This window comes from Chiloscyllium plagiosum, chromosome 10 (assembly GCF_004010195.1).
Source record: "Chiloscyllium plagiosum isolate BGI_BamShark_2017 chromosome 10, ASM401019v2, whole genome shotgun sequence".
NCBI classification, from domain to species: domain Eukaryota; kingdom Metazoa; phylum Chordata; class Chondrichthyes; order Orectolobiformes; family Hemiscylliidae; genus Chiloscyllium; species Chiloscyllium plagiosum.
Genome location: NC_057719.1, coordinates 67,359,309 through 67,372,938, shown reverse-complemented (window position 1 = coordinate 67,372,938; position 13,630 = coordinate 67,359,309). Strand labels below are relative to the sequence as shown.

General features: G+C 37.3%; 1 long non-coding RNA gene across 2 annotated transcripts in view; it reads left to right on the top strand.

Moving 5' to 3' along the window:
* The first annotated feature begins 6,660 nt into the window (after positions 1-6,660).
* LOC122553737 overlaps positions 6,661-13,630 on the top strand; it is an 89,371-nt gene continuing 82,401 nt past the window's right edge. Inside the window, exons 1-2 of one of the 2 annotated variants that reach the window (XR_006312813.1) lie at positions 6,661-6,761; positions 7,506-7,586. This is a non-coding gene — a long non-coding RNA (uncharacterized LOC122553737). The remainder of the gene's footprint in view (positions 6,762-7,505; positions 7,587-13,630) is intronic. The other variant, XR_006312812.1, reaches the window with a different exon arrangement.

Here is a 13,630-nt window from a genome sequence, read left to right as displayed (position 1 = left end):
TGGAACACATCTTCAAAACTATTGCCAGAATGTTGTCATGGCCCATTGCCTTTGAAATACCCAGCATTTTCAGTCATTTTATCATGTGGAGTGAATGTAAGATTGGTTGAAGACCAGCAACTGTGATGCTGTGGAGCTCAGGAGAGGGCCAAGATGGAACATCCACTTCTGGGTGAAGATGAATTGAAATGTTCCTGCCTTGTCTTACTCCCATCATTAAAGGTAGGCATACTTGCAGACCCTCCATCTCCTGTTAGCTGTTTAGTTATCCACTCTCATTCATAACCAGCACAGCAAGACTGTGGAGCTTGGATATGGTCTGTTGTTTGTGGCTTATTTAGCACTGTATACTAAGTGTTGTTTCCAATGTCTGGCATGCCTCATTTCTAGGTATGCCTGCTGTTCACAGTCTGCCCCATTTAATAGGGTGATAGTGTCACACAGTAGGATGGAGGGTATTCTAACATGAAGTCAGAACTTCGTCTCCACAATGACTGTGCAGTGATCACTTCTATCAATATTTTCATGGACAATTGCATTGCATGGAAAGATAGATTGGTGACGACAAGGCCAGGTAGTTTTTTCCCACTTGCTGGTTCCATTACCATCTAACACAGATCCAGTTTAGTAGCTATATCGTTTAGAAGATGGACAGCCCAGTCATTCATGGTGGTACTGAGCCATTCTCCAGCATTGATGTCCCCCAACCAGACCATACCCTATGCTCCAGCTACTATCATTGCTTCTTCCATGTGGTATTCAACATGAACTTCTAATTCAGCTGAGGGAGGATGGTATGTAGCAATAATCAGAAGATTTCCTTGTCCCCATTTGAACTATTGCCATATGATGCCATAGTGTCCAGAGACAATATTAAGGACTTTCAAGGCAAATCCCTCACAGTTGAATGCCATTGTGCCATCATCTTTGATCGATCTGTCTGGCTAGTGAAAGAGAACATACCCAGGATTGGTGATGGTGGAGTCCATGAATTTGTCTGTGAGATGTGATTCCATGAGTATGGCTACATTAAAACGTTAGGTAAAAGTGAGGACTGCAGATGCTGGAGAGAAGAGTCAAGATTAGAGTGGTGCTGGAAAAGCACAACAGGTCAGGCAGCATCCGAGGAGCAGGAAAATCGATGTTTCAGACAGGAGCCCTTCAGAATCAGGAATTCTTGATGAAGGACTCCTGCCCGAAACATCGATTTTCCTGCTCCTCGGATACTGCCGGACCTGCTGTGCTTTTCCAGCACCACTCTAATCTACATTAAAATGTTGTTTGATTTGTCTGTGGGAACTTTGACACAAGTCCCAAATGTTAGTCCAAGAGGACTTTGCAGAGTTGTCAGGTTTGGGTTTGCTACAGTCATTTTCAGTGCTAACATTGATGCTGGATGTCATTACTTGCTTTAAACTTAATGGTGCTTCACTACAACTGAGCAGCTTGCCAGGCCATGTCAGTGGCAGTTGCAAGTCAATCACATTGATACAAATCTAGAATTGTACCTATGCTGGGCCAGGTAAGGATGGCAGTTTTTCTTCCCTTAAGGGCACTCAATGATGGTACCACTAGACTAGCTTTTTAGTTGCAAACCCATGTCCTTAGAGGTAATCTAGAAGAACTATTTAAAATAACAAAGGGAGTGAATAGGGCAGATATATGGAATATATTTCTGGTGAAGAAGCCACAGCAAGAGACCACCAAAATTGGAGCCAGATCATACAGAGATGAATACCTTTCCACTCAATTAACAGCAGGTACTTCAAAATCTCTCCCTAAAATACTGGACTTTTGAGATCAAGTGCAATTTTCAAGATTGGGGATTGTTGTTACATACACATTTTATTTGCTTTATTGATACATGGGATGTTGGCTTCACTGGCTGGGTGAATATTTATTGTCCATTACTAACTGCCATTGGAAAGGTGGTGATGAGCTGCCTTTGGGTGTAGGTATACCCTCATTGCTGTTATTAAGGGAGTTGATGCAGTGACAGTGAAAGAACAGTGATGTAACTTGAAGTCAGGATGGGGTGATGCTTAGAGTTGAATGTGCAAGAAGCAATGTTTCCATCCATCTGCTGCCATTGTCCTTCTAAGTAGTTGATGTCATGGTTTTGGAAGGTACTTTTGCAGAAGTTTTGACATGTTGTTACAATACATCTTGCAAATGGTATACACTGCTGCTACTGTGCCTCAGTGGTAGAATTACTGGATGCTTAAAAGTGGCGGATGGGGTGTCAGTCAAGCAGACTGCTGTATTTTGGGTGTTTTTGGAGCTGTAGTTATCCAGGCCAGTAGGGAGTATTCCATCAGAGTCCTGCTTATACCTTGTAGATGGTGATCAAAAACTAGGGAGACAGTTTGTAAGATACTCACTGCAACATATACGAATCAAAGGTGGGTAATTGAATGCACAAATAAGTCAGGAAATGCAGGACTCAAATCCCTCCTGCTCCAAAGGTGTGTTGTAACACCTCTACAATCTACAAATATCTACATTCACAGGTTTAAAAACTCTTGTTGGGCAGTGATGGTGTCCTTATTTCTGGACTAGAAGGTTTGGGATCAATTCCCACCTTTACCAGAGGTGTGTTATAACATGTTCCAACAAGGGAGCATCGAACCATTTCCCCATGTTCCATTTTATTCAATGGCATCACCATCACTGAACTCCCCACTATCTGAGTCATTGACCAGAAACCCAACTGGACTAGTTATATATAAGGACCGTGGCTACATCAGCAGATCAGAAGCTAGTGACTCAATTACCACCTGAGTCCCCAAAACCTTACAACTGCAAGTGGCATGTTTCAGCAGCTGTAGGCAAGGACTAACTCAGGGAAGCTTTGACATCAATGGGTTCACCTTGTTCCATGAGGGTGACTGCAGGTTTAAAAACTCCTGATGCGTGCACACCTTTTCTGCTTATCATTTCTTCTGTTACTTGTTCTTACTCCTGATACAACAAGGTTTATGAACATACAATGACCACCAACTGGTCTTGGCCTTTAACTAAATTAAATTAAATTAGTGATGCCTCTCATTAGAAATAAGTCAAGTATTTTAAAGGTAATACTTGGCTGAAAATGAGGAGCCTAATAGCACCAAATGTGTTGACTTTTTCTAAGCTGTTATAATCCAAATTGCACAATGGCACAACCTGAAGCTTTCATTATAAGAGATATCGAACATAGATTCTGACTGCAACTCTGTTAATAGTAAGCTGTACTGCATTTTTCAGCTGCAAAAATCTTTGGGATGACAAAATTGCACCATTCATAGATTTGACAACTTGCTTTGCTATACACTCTAGATGGCCTCACTGTCAGTATTGTCTCAACGCATACCACTCCTCCTTCTGAGTTCAAACATTGTGGGTTTATATCCTACTTAATGAAGTACTACACTGTTGGAGGTACAGTATTTTGGATAAAATTTGAAACAGAGACTCTATCTATCCTCTCAAGTGAGTGTCTTTATGTAGGAAGGTCTGAGGTAATGAACTTCTCAAATTCGCTACCTTCTGAGAGAAGACATTCTTCCTAATCTCTGTCTAAATTGGATGACTCCTTATTCTGAGATTATGCTGTCTGGCCCCAGACTCTTGAGGGCAACTAACCTTTCCACATCTAATCTGCCAAGTGCCCTAAGAGTCTTGTATGTTTCATTAAGGTCGCCTCACATTCTTCTGAATTCCAACAGGGTCAGGCCCAATCCAAACCGCCTCACCTCATAAAATCACCCCTCCATACATCTAATCAACTTTGTGAACTTCCCTCTCCACTCCAATGTCAGTACATCTTTCCTTAAATGAGTGGCTCTAAGCTGTTCATGATATTTTAGGTGTGATCTAATGAGTGCATTGTACAGTTTTAGCAAGATTTCCTTGAAATAAAGACTAATGTTCCATTTTTATTCCCTGAACCTGAACGTTAGTTTTTTGTGTGATTTTTGCTTGAGAACACTCAAATCTCTCTGTGCTGTAGATTTCTGCAGTCTTGCACCATTTAAATGACATTTGAGATTCTGGCTGCAAAAATACTGCTCCATGTGAAGAACGAAAGTTATGTTTTTCTGTTTGAATTTTCAGCTTTAGAAATGTTAAGGGATATAATATATAAAATAAAGGCCACTTACTTGCAGTTATCACTGAATAATAGGATGATTCATAGAATGCAATTCCCAAGCACCAATAAGAATTTCAGAAAATCATTTAATGAAAATATGCTTTGATTTATTTGCACAATGGTCTTAGTTTTATCTTTTACATGGAAGAAAAGATAATTGTGATAAATATCATAGAAGATCTGCTGGCATTCAATAAAATACTATTTGTCAATGTTAAATCCATTAAGATCACATTTTACACAATAAGGAAAGCTACCTTGGCACAAAGACAGTTTGGCTATCGTATCAGAATTGCCTCTGATCTGTGAAAAAGGAATGATGTTGTACAGCCTGGTGTCCTCAGTAACACCCACCAACCATTCCTTGGACCAACAAGATAAGTCCAATTTCCTGATTTGATCTAATTGGCTTCACTATGAGTTTTTGAGCACAATCCTGACTGGTGTTTGTAGCCCATTATTGAGATCAGAAGTCACAAAGGGCAGATAATACCTTTGGAATTTTTATCCTTTGAATTTGTTACTTGGTTCGAGGCAATTAGTTTAATACTCTAGATTTACAGGCATTATCATGAGGAAAGAAAGTAATAATTAGCTGCCAGATATATTACAGCAAAAATTGAGAGTTGCTGGCAAAGTTTTGGCAATTAAACTTTCATTTCAGAGTTGCTAGTGTTTGACTATGTTCTTTGAATTGCCGCACAAACTTACAGTTTGAGAAAGTCAGGTAGCTGTCATAGCACATGTAGTTATATTCTGGCAAATGAAGACTCTTTCTTCCACTAGATCTCAACCTTTTGGATTTATTTATGAAACAAAAAGTAACAGCTGCCTCTGCCATTGCTACTTGATGATTGAGCTGTCTGACATTTTCATAATGTTGTCTTAATATGAGTGGCATATATTGATACATCTTAATGATGCTTTTCGTTGTTATTAAATGAGTAAATTGTTGCCATTCATTCATTAGGGAAGATTTAGTTAGGCTGTAATTCTAACAGTAGTAATAATGGTAGTATTGTCCTAACTGCTGGTCTGTCAAGTATACCAGTGGGAAAATATAGTCCATGATGTTGAACAGATTAATTGTTTTGAAGTCATAAATTAGAAGAATAAAATTGCGCTGCTTATAAGATTAATATTTTGTTGTGGTGGCTGAGTTTTAATGTCTCTTGAAAACCTTACTGTAAAGATCACTTTGCCTTCTGCCTTAGCTACAACCTTTGCATGACTCTTAAAAGGTTTATAGATTCACTTCACTGCATTTTGTTTTAAAATGCACTGGGAAAGCCTTCCCATACTGATTGCTGTCGATGAATTTCAAAATGCATGGGTGAGGTTATCCAGCACTGACTTACTGCCTCTGTCAGTGTCCTGCCTTCCTTGTTAATGCAGAAGGCTGCATGATGTCAACTGTCCCGAAGGAATATATCGATTTCAATAGCCCCTATTTTAGATATGTCCAACCAAATAGCTTGCAATTTTTTAAAAGACAAACACTTCTTATTAAAAGCCCAATAAATTAGTTTAATATAAAGTAATAAGTAAACAAACTGTAGCTGCTGTTTCTTTGTTATAGCAAATATATCATTTAGAAAATCATTTCAGATCACTAAAGACAAGTTAAGGTGGAACTGCTCAGTAACTTTCTCATTCTGTCATATTACCCAGTCTCCTTTTGAATGATTTTCTAATTCCTCAATCTCCCTTTGGTCACACCACTTGCTCCTCTATGGTCACCTCTGAGAAGATTAACCCTTTCATTAGAAAGCCTGACCAGGGTCAAACTGCTGCTTGGCTTCAGAACTCTTGCTTCCTTTGATCTATCAAGGACGGAGAAATTATCAGCAAATTCTAAGCCTTCCCATGTGATCTGTTTTTTGTAAATTTGTAAAAATTATTCCTAATCCTATTATGTGGCCCAGGCCAAACTTGCACTAAATATATGAGACCTTTGTTATGCAGCAGCGAGATGATAAAGGAATTCTGAATCTGGTCCCATTCCGAGTTATGGGAAGCTGGACACTTCATCAGCATTCACTAATCCTTTGCCACGGCCAACACCTTTGATGAATGCTTTCATTTATGACCATTGATGCTACTTACTTAATATTACAAGGCAAAAAAAAAGTGGTGTTTCTTTTTAGGTCAGTGATGGATTTTAATACACTTATATACACAGTAGACTAATTGCAAAATCTCCTGTGTGATACCTGTGTGCTCATTATTCAGTCATAAACCCTTAATAATCAGAAATAGGAAAATTAGAATTTTGCAACTCCCAGCTCTCTTTTCAACACAGACACCTTGCAGACAAAAGTCACTGTCTTAACCCAAATTCTAGCTGACAATGCGTATCAGCCCTTGCTATTTTCAGTTATTGTTGTGCCAATCTTGTATCTACCCACGGACATTTTTTCAAAGAAAGAGTGGATTTCCTAGAGACTCTACCCCACGCAACTTCCACAGCTTTTATTATAGAAAAAGGAAAACCTGTATCTTTTCTTTCCTGTTTTAGAACTGTCGCTCAGTGGGTCATTCTTGCTGATTAAACTGGGCTTTCACAATTAAGACAGTGTGTCTCCGTCTACTGTTTGTTTGCGGGGAAAAAAAGCTTACAAAAGGAAAGGTGAGCTTCTTATTTGTAAATTATTCGTATCTCTTTTATTAATATGTTAACATTTACGTGGCAATGAGAAAAAGTAATGAGGATCTAATCTATTGAAACCTTTTGTTAAATTCTGCAATATAACTCATCATCCATATTGTTCATAAAGCTGCTGGATAACAGAAAACAGGAAAGCCGTATGACCTGGAAGGTAGTAGTATTTGAGGTTTGCTAAAATGCAAGTGGTGTTTTATTTAGAAATTGGGAAGTGAAAGTTATGTAACTAGCATAACTTAGACATGAACTCTCGAAAGATTTCTGGAAAAGCCCCTTGTTATATTTTTAGCTTTGGTGCAGGGAATCGATTCTGTCTAGCAATTATTGTTAAACACAAGTCAGCCAAAGGAATAATGGATAATTGTACAAAGATTGCTATGTATTCCTATCTATTAAACGATGAAAAGAATGAAATACAAACTTTTTTTGGAAGAAGGCCAATTTCTTTTGAATTATGCCATTATTATTTGAAGAGTCTATCACTGTGAGAGCCCCAACCTTTTATGTTTGCTATTGCCTAGTCGTAGAAAATAAAACCCTTTAACATCAGCAATAACAGCAATTTAAGATTATTGCTTGCAAAATCTTCAGCTTTGTTAACCCTGTTAGAAACTAGTTTGCCTGTTAAACAGATACTTTCATTTATTTATTGTGATACTTTCTGCTGATCTTTAGCATTATAATTTCATGAGAGATTACATTTTTCAGGCAGTATTACATTAGCTTTTCCACATGAGTGACTCTATGCCTGCTTGAAGTGAGTAATGTGAAAAAAAATCTGAGCCTGAGGTAAGTGTGTAACATTTTAAAATTATTATTCCCTAAAGCAAGTACATTTTTAAACAACAACAGGTCTGCAGTGGCATGGATCACAGAAAATGATTGAGGGGCTGATGTTCCTGTGTCATAGGTAATGTTTCAAAACAAGGTGCAGTTGATTTCTCTTAAGCATATTCAGAAAAAGCGAATAATAAACTTGTCCTGACAGTTCCTGCAGCAACTTGTGAGTATGGCAGAGACATGCTGTTGAAATCCTCACAGCACTAGCATCCTCCCATTTTACGAAGAGCTCGTTCTGCTCCCATTTTTAATCAAGCTGCTGTCACTTGGACAATTTCAATTCTTAAATTTAAAAATCTACCACCTCCTGCACCATTAAAATAAACAGCAACTATCAGTAGCTCTGCTCCCACTCAATCAACCCAAAGAGGTATTAATTTAGTTTAATTTACCATTCACATAAATGGAAAATGAAGCCTTGAAAGTACTGATTACCAGTTCATGAGTGTTTTGATATATCTTTGTGATTGTATGCCTTGCATTTACAGTCACCTGATATTCGCAATATGGATCATGTTTTCTTGTGTTAGAAGTAATCAATAAAGGTAGTTCTGTTATCTTCAATATTGCATTAAATTTTAAATCTAGTTTAAGATCAAAGAGGAGAAGGTAACTTAGCGGAATTATGAGTTGCAACTAGTTAATGCTTAACTGACAATAAATAAAAAAAACATTAAAATGCTCTAAGATACATGTTTTCTGTAGATTTTGAACTCCTGGAGCTCCTTGACTTGAGCTTCAAGCCAATAGGTGACAGAACCCGAGTGAACTAAATGTGGAGTGCAGAATTAATTTTTGCAACTAGGTAATGTGTATTAGGTACATCTGTCCATAGTTTTAATCAAATGTTTGAATTCAGTCTCAGTTGCTGTGTTATTTTAATGCTTGATGCCATAACAGTAGAACAATGAGAGGTTGTGAAACTGCATTAAATGCATGAGTATTTCATGGGTTCTACAATACATCCACCTAATCGGAACACTTTATCTTGGTCCATAATCTAATTAATTACACACAAAGTTAGGGTCAAGACTGTGATTATTTCGGTATTTCAGATTAAAATTTCACTGTTCACCACAGCTGAAAATTAGTCGGATCCAGTCCAAATTCCTTAGCTAGGGAAAGACAAAAAAATGCTGTTGGAGTGCCAAGCAAATGGACATTGTGAATACAGAGCATGAGACACTTCAGAAACTGAGCAAAACCTGGAAGTGCTAGGGAAACAAATGTACTGAGTGAATGGCACACTCCCAGACCATTAGGCAAATGGATAGCCACAGGACCTGCACTGAAAATGGACTAGGGTCATACATATGCAGTATCAAAGTAAATTAGGCTCATTTTGTAAAGAAAACATAAAACCCACTAAGCTGTCACTCTCTTATTGCTGCTGGTTTTGTAAGCCAGCAGAGGCCACACAAAGCAATACTGATGCTTTTTCTGCATTTTCGCAAGCTTTAGTACTGCAAGCAAGAAGACATACTAAAAGACAGATTTCACTATGCATGGGTAAGGTCACTGTTTTAAAGTGACAGACCCATTCAATACATCAGAATGGAAATGAAATTGATTTTTATGTACAAATTCTGTCTAATCTGAATTCCATTTACTTGAATCCCAAGCCTACTTACAACTTTGTTGTTCCAATTACATTATCTGATTCAGTCCTACAATAAATATTGTTTTCCAGCAACATCCTGTGCTATATCCTCTACTTATGAATAAAAAGGACATAAACTTAGAAAGCCGGCCTTTTATTAAGGCTGTCCCATATCAGAAATAATAAATGGAAGTTCAAAATACAACTGAAAATTATTAGAGAAAAGGAGATGGAGGTTGTGCAATTTCTTTTAGGCTAAGAGTAACTTATTTGAATCAAATCTGTTTAAAAAATACTACAGAATGAAAGCAGGTTATCATCCCATTGATAAAATCAATGGTGTCAGCCTATCACAAAGCAGAATGCAGTAAGCTTATTAACCCTTCCCCGTTTCACAAACGGGGGATCCTTGAGGTTAGCACAACAGATGCCATGAGGGACATTTAATGGCATTGAGCCATTTGCTATGGCTTATGTTTTGGTGGAACTAAATTAAAAAGTAACTTTTCTCCTCTGTCTGGATTTAAATGACAGTAATGAATGGTTAATAGTCTAGGACAGAAATATTGGTGTTCACCTGCTACATTCCACTTGACTGGATACACCACTTTACACTATAGTTAAATTGAAGAAATGTGGCAACAAAGCAATTGAATTATAACCATCAAGGAGCATTTTGCAGGAATGCAAGTTGTTGCATTCATATTCAATAGTAAAATATGATGGGCTGTGATTTTAGGATATTCAAGAAAGAATTTTATGAAACTAAAATAAGAATGATTATATTACAAAACAAAATTTATCATAGACAGGAATAATCTGCAAAATTAAATCTTAACATGATCTGAGGTAATGTAGACTTATTGAAAGATGCAATTCCTCATTCATTCCTCAGAAAGAGCCTTTAAGTATTTAGATGCCTTAAACCAGCACAGTTTTTTTTAAATCCAGGCAAAATGTGTAGCAATTATTGGTAAATTCTGCTTTCTGAAACTAAAATTAAAAGTCAATAATAAAAAATCTTCAGGGTGTCACTCTTTATTTATAACACGGTGTAAAAAACTGTTAACATTTTATTTGTGACTGATACAACACATGTGAGATTTCCAGTAATGCTTTACTGCGGGTGTTTTTATGGCCAGCATGCACCATTCCTATAACAATGGGTCCTCTGTCACCACTGAGATTGTGTGGGATCTCCTGAGCTGAATCAACTTTACAAGTCAGATAACAATTGAAATTCTGTTGCTTAAACACAAATGTTTTGATTATGAACTATGCATGTGATGTGATTCAAGGTTTGTGATATACATTTGTATACATATTTATATGTCTATAGATACCACCAACTATATTGGTGTTTTACCAACTTTCAGCTACATAAGTAAAAAGATTATCTACATGTCTACAATTATTTGTTTTATATATAACTATATATAATAATCTCTAATTGCAGAAGTTTGTATCATTTCTATATAGCTGGATATTCTTAATACATCAACTGAATTATTTTTTTCTCCCAGTTAAATTGTGGATCTAGTACCGAGGTGACAGAGTTTGGCTTTGATCTGAAACAATTTATACAACAAGAAATGATAGATTACTTATCATGGAATTACTCCTTTCCAGAGTCTAGCAGTTCAGACTCATTTTTAAAAGTAAAACCTTCATATCCACAATCCTTTCTCTTGTTATATTCTTCAGCTACCTATGTAATATATTAGCTGTAATATAAATGTGAAGAGGCACTATGAGGTATTAGGAGGCTCTTTTCCTTAGTCCCTGGAGGATTTAAACCCTACTGTCATTTATGTGCTTTTGGCTTAAGGTGACATATATATGGGAAGGAAAAACTCTTTATTACAGATAAAGTCTACACACTGCTCCCTGTAGTGAGTCCAACACCTGCATAAACGTTCAAGAGAAAACATTTAAACCAGGATTTAAACCACATTTTTCTAATAAAAATATTCCTATAGGAAAAATAGAATACCTTAGTTGCAAAAGAGGAAGATGTTTTAAGATGCTGAAGATATATACATAGTAAACAGCAAATGGCAAAATTTAGTGGAAACTTTTTATGGAAAATTTTTGTTTAAACTGAGATGATTGAACTGAAATTCACCATTGGTGGAGAATGCAAAATTACCTGTAAGTCAATTGTCAATGACCTGTCTTAGTATGCCAAAGGATCATTGTTTGCCCATTATTCTTCCATATATCAGGAGCCACTCCCTATTTCAACAATGGTCATTGGCCATCTGTTATTAAAACCAATGGCTTTCACTGTCTACGATAAAACCAATGGTTTGTGCCATCTGATATATGTGGTCAATGAAAGTCCATTGTACACCTTTTTTTAAGTGGTTAGGCAAATCTGGTATGGTGTATATTAAACAGCCAAAGATCACACTGTACCCCACTACACCAATGTTGAACAACATCCCTACCATATCTCAGTTTACTTAAAAACGTAACTCATTAATCCCTATTTTCAGTGTAGCTGTAATTATGAAAAGAAAGAATAAGCACATGACAGATGATGCTAACCACAATAATACAAAAGAATCTAGGAGTAGCAGAGGACTATTGAGCTGAACAGGTTCTACCTGTGTTTTTCTTTCACTCCAGTTTGGGAGTCCAACATCTGGAAAGTGAACCTAAGATACTGGATGCCTAGTTTCCAAATTAATAAAACTCACATAATAGCTGTCAGGTTGCAGTCTCAATAACTTGCCTTTTCATCATATCCTTCAAATTTTTCCCTTCAGTAATTCTGTCTAATAATTAACTCGAATGAATTTATTCTGACAGCTTCAAGAACAAGAAAATTTACAGTTGTTAATGTGCCAACTTCAATACAGCTTGACAGCACCTACCATATCCATGACATTTACCACGTAGAAGTACGAGAGCATGACTGGGTCACAATGTTGGGATTCCCTCCCCAGTGACATGGTGGGTGTCCCTCCAGTACATGGTTTGCCAAGGCTCAAGAAGCTCACCTCCACCATTTCAAGAGCAATTAGGAATAGTCCAACAAATGATGGCCTTGTCAGTGATGGTCACTGGGGAGACATGTTGTAGTGATTAATATCAGTGGTCAACTAATCCAAAGGCTGAGGCAAATGCTGTGTAACATAGGATCCAATTGTACTATTACTGCTGGTGCAGTTTACACACAGTTAACAAAATCTCATTACTTGTGACCATTTGAATATCTTTGATTGCCACAAAAAACTTTCTTGTTCATTACTTGGTCTGGACTGCATGTGACTTTAGACCCACAGTAATATTGTTGTCTCTGAAAATATCCTCCGAAATGTGTGTGACTGGGTAAAAATCCTAAAACTTCCTCCTGAATAGCATTGTGGATCTCCCTACATTTAAGAACCTACCTACACAAAATGGACTGGAGTGGTTCAAGAAGGCAGCTCACCAGCTCCTTCTCAAGGGCAACCAAGGATGGGCAATCAATGCTGGTCCAGCCAGTGATGCCCACATCCCATGAATGAGTTATAAAAACGGCAACTGATGCCACTCAGTTCAAGAGCAATTAGAAATAGATAACAATTTGACTGTGCCAGTAATGTCCACATCACAAGAATGAATAAAAAATAATCCATGCATAAATAAATATAAAATACAGGGTGTATTTCCCAATTAATTCAATAAATGGACTGAGATCAGTTATGTCCAATTTCGACCCAATGATTATCCATCCATATTTCCAAATAGGCTTTGTGTTGACAGCAGAACACTTGACAGTTTGAAATTAATGCCACTAAAATGATCACATCATTTAAATGTTTACAAAATTTCTTGGTGTTAATGACAGCATAGCATTAAGTCATATAGTTACCAATATAAAATGGGTGTACCATTTAGAAAAAGAATCTTTTTACTTCATTTGTTTCTTGTTTCCACTTGGTTGTTAGTTGTTTTGCAAGCATCTGCTAAAATGCTAGGTACTTTGAATGGGGAAACCCTTTCTACATAGATTTGGAGATGCCAGTGTTGGACTGGGGTGTACAAAGTTAAAAATCACACAACACCAGTTTATAGTCTAAATAAACCAGTTGAACTATAACCTGGCGTTGTGTTATTTTTAACCTTTCTACATATGTTTTATTGAAGAAGTAATGCAAGGATTGTGATCGTCAGACAGCTGCAGGTATTCTATTGTTCCCATTTACCGACAAAAGTGAACCTATGGATGGAGGCCGGGATGTTGGGTGTCTTCAAGGCAGAGATTGATAGATTCTTGATCTCGCAATAAATTAAGGGTTACGGGGTGAGTGCAGGCAAGTGGAATTGAAACAACCATCAGCCATTATTAAATGGCGGAGTGGACTCGATGGGCCGAATGGCCTCGCTTTCACTTCGATGTCTT